Below are 9,207 nucleotides of genomic sequence, written 5' to 3'. Positions count from 1 at the left end.
GGCTTGTACCGTGCCCTGGACCCTCACCAGGCTGCTTTTGTTTATTTTCTCGGGGTGAGAAGTTGAAGGTTTTTGTACGTGTACTATGGGACAGGGAAGGGTGGAATTGTTCATTTCTCGAGGGCTATATATAGCATGTTAGACATGATGTGTATTACTGCGAAGGTGTTTGTCACGGTGTGATGTTCTGAATGTCCTGGAATGGTTTCTCTTTGGTGTAGTTTGATGGTTTTTTGTTTTCTGTACCTGATCTTTGTGAAATAAAGTTGTTAAAAGTCAAAAGTCCTTCCTGCTGCTATGGTTCTTTGGGAGCAGTAGCATCCAACATCTGGGAACTAGTTTGTTGGGCTGAGAGATGATTTCATATTATTTTAAGAGAGGGACCATCAAGTCCCTGTAGTACTGAATGAAAATAGAATATTGTACCTTAATGAATCTGAGTTAGCATTTACACAATGTTTTGCTGAGCTATCCCAACGACCACTGATAAAATCATTAGCAAAGTTCTCTCAACTCCATTTTGCAGATGGGGAAACTGAGGCGAGTGAGTTCTGACTTATTTATTGGAAAATCATGAGAGTTAGTTCCCTCCCTTTACCCCCTTGACTTGTCAGAGACATGTCAAGTGCCTAGATTGCACCAGGGATGAATGCTTGGAACCACCTGGCATATATGCAAACAGTCCAAAGGATGAATAGAATCAAAAGAATTAGGGAGTGAGAGGCCCTTAGAATTATCTTGTCCTTGCAGCGCAATGACAGCGGGTCCATCTACTTGTGCACTTTACTGTGGAGTAGATTAATTAGCTCTGCAGTAAAGTGTCACCGTCTACACATGCACTGGGATTAGGGCACAGTAAACCAATGAACTCAGACATAACTCTTCCAATTAACTCTGCTAATTAACTGTGCCGTATTTCCTCTTCATCCTATGCCACTTTTTTTAAGGCAGGATGGTGCAAGCAGGCGCACACAGATCTGCCTCCACAGAGATGCTTCAGGCTTAGAGCTACAAGCTTGGGGCTTTAGGGACTTTACAAGAAAGTTCTCCCAGAATAAGGAAGGATGTGGATTTTAAAGCAGAACTGCTTCTCTGGAGTAACTGCATGTGCAGACACTCTTTTAAGGACTTTTTCCAACTTATCAAGTAAATTATGCTACTTCACAAAAAGCAGAACTGTTGGGGACAGTACTGTCTTACAGCAAAGTAAGTAACTGCGCTGAAATGCATGTGTAGATGGTGATGGGCTGGCTGAGGCATGAAAGTCCTAAAGTATGGGGGCTGCCTGCCACCTAGCCACATGGTTCCATACTCTCAGTACCATTGTGCTCCAGCCAGCCCAATGCAGCCACCCAGAGCCTAGGGCTGCACCCTCCCCCCCTCCCTCCCCGTACCACCTGAAAGCCTGGGGTTGTTCCACCCCAGCTCAAAGTGCTCCTGTCCTGGGTGCATGTGTAGATGCTGCCCCTGGGAGCAGTTTCCTCTGGCTCAAAGGGCTGCAGAGTTTATTGTGTCATGTTAATTGCATGTGTAGATGCATTCAGTATGGACTAGGGCATAGCATGAAACTCGACACTGATGCATCTTTAACACAAGAAACACACTCAGCTGGAGCAAGAAATATCGTTAACTTGAGTGTTTGATATTACCCCAATAGACATTACCCCCAATGCACACCATGTCTCTCTTCAGCCCAGCAACTGCAGTAGAAACGATTTTATGCCCTGTGTATCTCTATGAAGTGCTAACTTCAAAGCCCAGTTAACAATAACCATCCCTGGTGGTTCATTCAATCAAATGTGGGCCCCTGAAAGATCTCTACCCTTTCCTGTATTTAGTGAGATGCTCTTCTCTCTTACATGAACTGGGTAAATTCAGTGCTAAAAAAGTTTAAAGGGTAGGGAGAGAATCAGAGAACATGCATAGAGCTTCTGTATCTGTGTGGGGGAGTCAGGGGACATTAGGCCTGAGGTTTGCTGTTAAGTAACATGAAGGGGGAATACCAACAACTGCACTGAAGAAGGTGCTGTCACACCAAAGTCTAACCTTTCTCCTAGGTTTGAATTTAATCAGCACAAAGTATGGTTGCTTTGCTCTGAGTTTTAGTAATAGTTCATTGGGCTGACCTGGGTACAAAAATGTCTAGGCTATTGTAACTTGCTAGGCCTGTCTGAGGCTCCCTGCTTAGGCTTTTCTAGTTGCCCTGAGTCAACCGTGGTCCAGTGGCCCGGCAGTCTGCTCCTGGCAGCAGTTACCTTGACCACTGAAGCTTCTCACCTGCCACGTCTTTGATTAAAATATTAATTTTGGGATTGCTGTTGTTCCCTGTTCAGAGATGTCTCATTAAGGTTGCCTGTGGGCACAAGGATTTTGGGGCTTCACCTTCCCTACACCCCACCTAGTGCCAACCCGTTGTTACTGTGGTGTTGAGCAATTGCAATGTTACCAGTCATCACTCTCATTCAGTCTCATCAGTCTCTCGTCGTCCTCTCTGTCCTTCTCCCAGTAAGGCTTCCAGGTTTCTTCTTTGGGTATGAGCACTGACTCTGCCAAGCCAGTGTGTGGGGGCAGCTTCCCCCATAGGGGTTGCCACCAACCACCTCCTTCCAGCTCTCTGCCCGGTCTGCAGCCTAGCCTCAGCTGCCAGGGACTTCCTTCCAGTCCCTCTGTTGACCCGGAGCATGGAGCTTTTATAGCTGCCTCATTGCTCCAGCCAGCGAATCAGTGCCAGCAAAGTGCATCTATCCAGCTGGCTGCAACGTGAGATGCTGCCGTGTTGCTGGTAAGTTTTGCGGAGCAGCGAACCTACCACTGCTGCCTTGCTCCCGGGTCTCAGGGGGCTGTGCCACTGCCAGCATGGTTTGCAGTGTGGCCGTTCTGCCCCTGCTGCCCCCTTTTTGAGGTTCAGTGTGTTGCGGGGTCACCGGTGTTGCTGGCAGCGTGGTGATCCTGCCACCGCTGCCATGCTCCTGCAGCTCGGCCCATGGGGATGCTGCCAGCGGGCTTGGTGGCATGGAGATTTAGCCATTGATGCTGGATCCCCGTGCCTTGGCAAATCTCTTGGCCCCACCACAGCTATCTTTAAATTGTAATCTAGACCACGTTTGTCAAAAAGAGAGACACCAACATTTCTTGTAAGGCAAAAAATGGCTGAAATGTAAAGCCAATAGATTGATAAGGTTCTTTGGGTACATTGGCGACATGTAGGGGGTGCACGTGAACCCCCTGAGATTAGTGGTGCACCCCCGACAGAAGCACCGCCAACACTGCCGGTGGCATCTGCAGAAAGTCAGTGACCGCTGATCGGCACTTGACACCCCTCTCTCCTCCCTGCTACCGACACCGCCATGGCCGCCTGTGGGACCTCCCGACTCACCGCCGCCACGCCCCTGCCACTGCCTGTGGGTGGTTGCCATGCCCCTCCAGCTTCTGGGGTCACGCATCATTCATGTTTGGGTAGATGTGATATCTTTTATTACACCAACTACATAGTTGGAAAAATTGTTCTTTGCAAGCTTTTGGGCAAAAACACTCTTCTTCAGGCATAGGGAGAGTTTGTTGTCATTTTTCGTTCTCTCCTGGGTAGAATAGAAGCCAATATTCAAAATGCAGGTCTGTGAAAATGCAAATATGTGGCAGTAGGCAGATAAATGCATGGCAGTGAGGGTCAGAGGGAATGGGAGACAGTAGGTGGGAGACAATAGGCATGCCCAAAAGCTTGCAAAGAACAATTTCCCCAACTATAGTTGGTTTAATAACAGATACCATATCTACCCAAAGAACCTTGTCTCCCTGTGTCCTTCAGCCAACACAGCTACAACCAACACCCCAACGCCAATAGACTTGCACTCTGTACTAGTGGTTCTCAATCTTTTTAGATGCAAAGGACCCCTCATCAGACTTGGGGCACTTCTCCATCACTTTTGTGACTTGTGTGTCACCTGATTACAAAAACGAACTTGTTTATTATAGTTCTTACCAACTTGCCGAGGGGGTGGGCAGTGGGGTAGGAAGATGGGCCAGACAAGAATTAAGCCTGAGCCTGCACTTATCTGTTCATCTCCTCATACCTCATGGCATCCTTCAAAGGAACTTGTAGAACCCCTGGGTGCCCCAGCACCCTGGTTGAGAATCACTGCTCTATATGACATACAAAATTGGCATCTCTTATTATTTTACTGAGTTTGTCTGCATTTGATGTTTGTTATAAAGCCTCAGCTCTTTAAGTGATGGGATGATACAGGAGATGCAGCTTCTTTTTCCTTTGCCTTTTCCTCCTCTTCCTCATTTTGGTGGAAAAAAACTGGAAAATGTGAACCCTAAAGGTTCAATTACCAGAACTGAAAAAATAACCCGTACCTAGTTTCTCAAATATTTTCATGGTTTTTAAGACAATCCTGAGATTTTGGGGATCTGGCTCATGATCTTTGAGGACCTGGTGTTGGAAATACTAAATTCAGCACCAACGTATGAATTGTAAGGAGCACACTAACATCTCAACCTGGCATTAATGGGGTGGGTCAGGAATCTGGTTTGAACTTTCATGGATAATAATTCCTAGCCTCATTTTACATTTATATGCTGTCTTTTTTTTATCCCTAAAGATTCCACAGTATGTAAATTGCTAGATAGAGGAATTCCTTCACACCAAAAATGCAGCCAGCTCTGGGGTGGAGACCTGTCTTTCTGAAAGACAAAAATGAGGAACAGTTTTTCACAGGAAGAAAGAGGTTCTGGTAGAAAAGTACAGGGAAATCTGGGTCAAATTTCCTACATTTACCTAAAGTGGTAGGGGGATTTTATGCGCATGAAGAGCAGGGGATTCGCTGATGTTATAAACCTTCAATTCAGCTACCCTAGACCTTTGCACCAATTTATAGCCTGAGGTGCAGGGCTGTATGTTAACAGCTGTACATTAGTCCATGTTAGTAGATCTATCTGAAAATCTCACATGCCTAGAGCTCAGTTTTAATTACCTTCAACTAATCAGATTAGTGTATCTCAGCCTGTGAGCATTTGTGGAATTTTATCTTGCCCCTTTCCCCCCAGTCAATGTTGTTGTGATTGCTATCATTTTATAAATGGGAAAAATATATCAATCATCTGAGCAATGCAGGCTGGACATGCCTAGCTTTTGAAACCTTGACTCATAATTCTATTTCACAAACCCCCCTTTTAATAGCTGATCTCCTCTGAACTCCTGCCAGGTTGCTGGGAACTGCACGCATTACTCCAAAGGAAGCCTAAGCAATGCCAAGCACAGCAGACAAATTACCTCACTTGCTTAACACATGATATGGTTGTCAATACAACCCAAGATGCTGTATTATTTGCTTCTTATGGGAGAAGCAGCGCTGTTGACTCATACACAGTTTGACTCATACACTGTGACCTCCATCTCCTTTTTTGGAGTATTACTCCAGTATTTCCCCATTCGAACTTTGTGCTTTTGATTTTCATTCCTTCATGGTTTCCCTTGAATGGCTTTTACTTACATCTTGATAAATTAGAAGAAGTCCCCTTCTCTAATTTATCAAAATGACCTTTCTGTCTTTCAAAGTGTCTCCAAAGCTTATTTATTTATTTATTTATTTATTTATATTAAAGTGGCAATTAGAAGCCATAATTAGAACTGGGACTAAATTATTCAAGATACTTTTTAAACACAAAGGTAGGTACACTCTTTGCCTGGAAGATCTTAAATGTTAAGGTCTTGTTTATTTGTTGAATTACTCTGAAATAAATGCACGTGTGGATGCTTCTGTTCCAGAATAAGGGTGTCTTTTTGTGAATTAGCATAATTTACTCTGTAGGTCAAAAATAGTCCATAAAAAGAGTGTCTGCACATGCAGTTACTTCAGAGAAGCAGTTCTACTTTAAAATCCACATCCTTCCTTATTCTGGGAGAACTTTCTTGTGAAGTCCCTAAAGCCCCAAGCTTGTAGCCCCAAACCCCAAGCACCTCTGTGGAGGCAGATCTCTGCGTGCCTGCCTGCAGGATCCTGCCTTAAAAAAGTGACATAGGATGAAGAGGAAATATATATAATAACATATCATATAAAAAAAAATCCCCCTAGGTCTAACAGTCTAAAATCCCCTCTGTTGCTAGTAGATTGAACCAGAATGAGTTTTCAGATTTAGAGGAGTGAAAGAAAACATGCAGGAAAATTCATTAAGCAGAGTTAGTTGTTATTACTTTGTAGAATCAATTGAAAAGCCACATTGGAGGCCCAAACATTAGTGGACACAGCCAAAATTTATTTGTAGCCTGGGTTAAACAAGTAGCACTATGCTCCTACTGCACTGATGAAGCTGAGAAGAGAACAAAGTTGTAGATACGTAGTTTGTGGGTTTTGATCAGGGATTTTATTATATTGTTTACAAAATAGTCCGTGATGTAATTAAAAGGGTTATTGCATAAAGAGGCAGAACTATGGTTAACATTCCAGCAGCTACACAGGGGATGCATAGCACATATTTATTATTAATGAGATTGCAAATGCTCAGCAAGGTCCTGATTCTGAAAGAGGAATCATGTGGGCAATGGGTCTGGTACACATGGGTTTCCTTGCTGAATTGGGGTTGCAAGGGTGTACACACCTGGCGTGAGACAAAATAAATGCCCTCAGCATTCCCCTCTAAAAATCGAATTTAGGAGGAACTTGAATGACCTGGGAGAAAATGATGTGGACCTGCCTCAAAATCAACATGTGCTTTACTAGGAAATAGCATCCTGTCCTGCAAACACTTTAGTATGCACTTGACTTCTGGGAGGATCCCTGCTGAGCTTAATACAGTGGTTCTCAACCTTTTTGGACTCAAGGCACCCCTCACTGGTCTTGTGGCAGGCATCCCTCAATAGGTCTCATGAATTGAGTGGAACCCAGTTTAAAAAAATAATGTATATATTGCAGTGCTCCTTTTGGAAGAGCCAGGGGGTAGGAGTTGGTGATGTCCAGACAGGGACAAGCCTGAGCCTGTGTTTATCTGCTTATCTCTTCCCACTTCCCTTATCTCTTTGCACCTCAGGGCACTCTTCAAAGGTTGAGAATCACTGGCTTAATGGAACATGGAATGAGGCTTAATGCCTTTCACAAAGCTATGTATACGGACCCAGTGTGTATGTATATATGTGTGTGTGTGTGTGTGCGCGCGCGCGCGCATGTATATATGTGTGTGTACATATTATGTAGTTTATAAAAGTGCATATCTACCCTGCCTTCTGACTTCAGACTAATATAGAAAACTACCTCTCTTAATGGAACAACTCAGTAGTAAGGTTAAGCACAGGTATAATCATCTGAAGGTTAAAATTAATGCCTCTGTTTGAAGGGCTATCAGAGTTAAGGCCCCCATCTTGCAAAAACTTCCTTGGGGGAATAACTTCAGGTTTTCTGATGAGTAGTCCCATGAACGTCAAGAGGACTGCTCAGAGCATCAAGGTAAGCACAAATCCTGTATCTTTGCAGGAAGAGGTCTGCAGTCTTGACTTTGCCGCAGGTGTCACCAGTGGAGCCCCCTTGAGCAGATGCACGTGCTGGCATGAGAGTGACTTGCGTATAGTTTGGCTTTAACAAAAAAATAAAGGTGCTTATAGTCATATCAGACCAAGGTCCTTGCCAAGTATCACACTTAAGATGTGATTAACCAGTTGATGACATCTTAAGTTGTGAGCCAGCCACATGTTCAATTGGTCAATGATGTGATAAAATGAGAAGTAAGACATTATTCCACCAAAAAGGTAGAATACCTTTGTGGCTGGTTTCTATCACCCCATCAATTGAATGTGTGGCCAGGTGTGCCCCTGTAGCTGGGATCCCCCTCATCTGAGGGGATTCCCAGTGACAGGATCCCCATCAGCTGAGGGGGCTCCCAGCAGCAGGATCTTCCTACCATCCCAGTCCCCCCCTGCACTGGCAAGGAAGCATGATGGGGTCCAATGCTGGATCCCCCAATCATGCCTCCTGCCATGCGCACGTGGTGTGGCAGGAAACCCGATTGCGTGGATCATGTATCAGGTCCCATGGCACCTTTACCTGCACACAGGGTTCACATTGCACTTTGACTCTTGGGGGGGTCTGCAAAAAAATAATAAAAAAATCAGTTCATTAAGAAGTCCACCTTCGTGAAGGAGCAGTCTGGTCGGAGCCCCTCCACCTTATGTTTTTCAAATCTTAGGGGGGGAGGGCTCTTGTTTCTTATGGGGGGCTTAGCCCTCCAAGCTCCTTGAATTCGCCCCCTACCTGCACATCTGGCTAAGACTATCTACCGGGGGGGGGTTCTCCTCTGCCTATGCTGCTCCTCTCGATTTATCCCGGGATCACTTTCCCGGGTGCTTTGGCTTAACCCCTGGCACCCGGGGCCAACTCAGAGGTGGGCACCTGCGTGTACACATGCCTACACCTGATGCCTAGGCCCCGGCGGAGGGACGCTGCTGCCCAATAGGCGCCGCCAGCGCTGAGCCAGGAGCGGGGCGGGGGCGGAGCGGGGCGGGCGCGCTTATGTGCCGGAGCGGAGCCGGTGGCCGGGACTTGTGCTGGAGCTGGGCAGGCGTCGGTTGCTCCGCCAGCTTCTGTGGGAGAGTCCAGCATCCGCGCCCGGCAGCCGGGACATGGCAGCCTCCGTGGCCTGAGCTGAGTCCCCAGCGCCTGGCTGCCCAGGAGCCCAGTGCTGCAGGTACTGCTGCGGGGCCTTCTCTCCTGCCCTCGTCCGTGGCCACCGGGCCCCCCATCGCCTCTGCGCCCTTGCAGTCCGTGTTTTAGTGCCGCCCCCCGTGCAAAGTGCGCTGCCGGCGTGCTGTGCTGTGCTGCGCTGTGCTGTGCTCGGGGTGCGGGCCGGGCGGGACAGCTGCGAAGACAAGGAGGTGCTGGGAGGGGGAGGAATGGGCAGGGCTGGCCGCCTCCACCAACCGCGGCATTGCGGGGAGGGGGCACTGCAGGTGCTTTGGATGCTCGGATGCTTTCAGCTTCTGCATTTGGTCTGTTTTGCTTCCTTTGCTGTCGCGGGGAGGGTGGGGGAAGAAAAGTGGAGCCCTCGTAGCGGAAGGCAAGGTGCAAATTATGGGGGAAGTTTCGGAGGGGTGCTGAACCCCTCCGTAAGAGACGAAAGCCCCTCTGTAAGATTTGGAAATCATAACCTTTGGGGGAGGGGGCTCTGATTTGATTAGGGCATCATGATGGGCAGCCCTTTTTTTTTCGCAGACCCCCC

Source organism: Alligator sinensis, unplaced genomic scaffold (assembly GCF_000455745.1).
Source record: "Alligator sinensis unplaced genomic scaffold, ASM45574v1 scaffold652_1, whole genome shotgun sequence".
Classification (NCBI taxonomy): Eukaryota; Metazoa; Chordata; order Crocodylia; family Alligatoridae; genus Alligator; species Alligator sinensis.
This window is presented reverse-complemented; position numbering follows the sequence as displayed.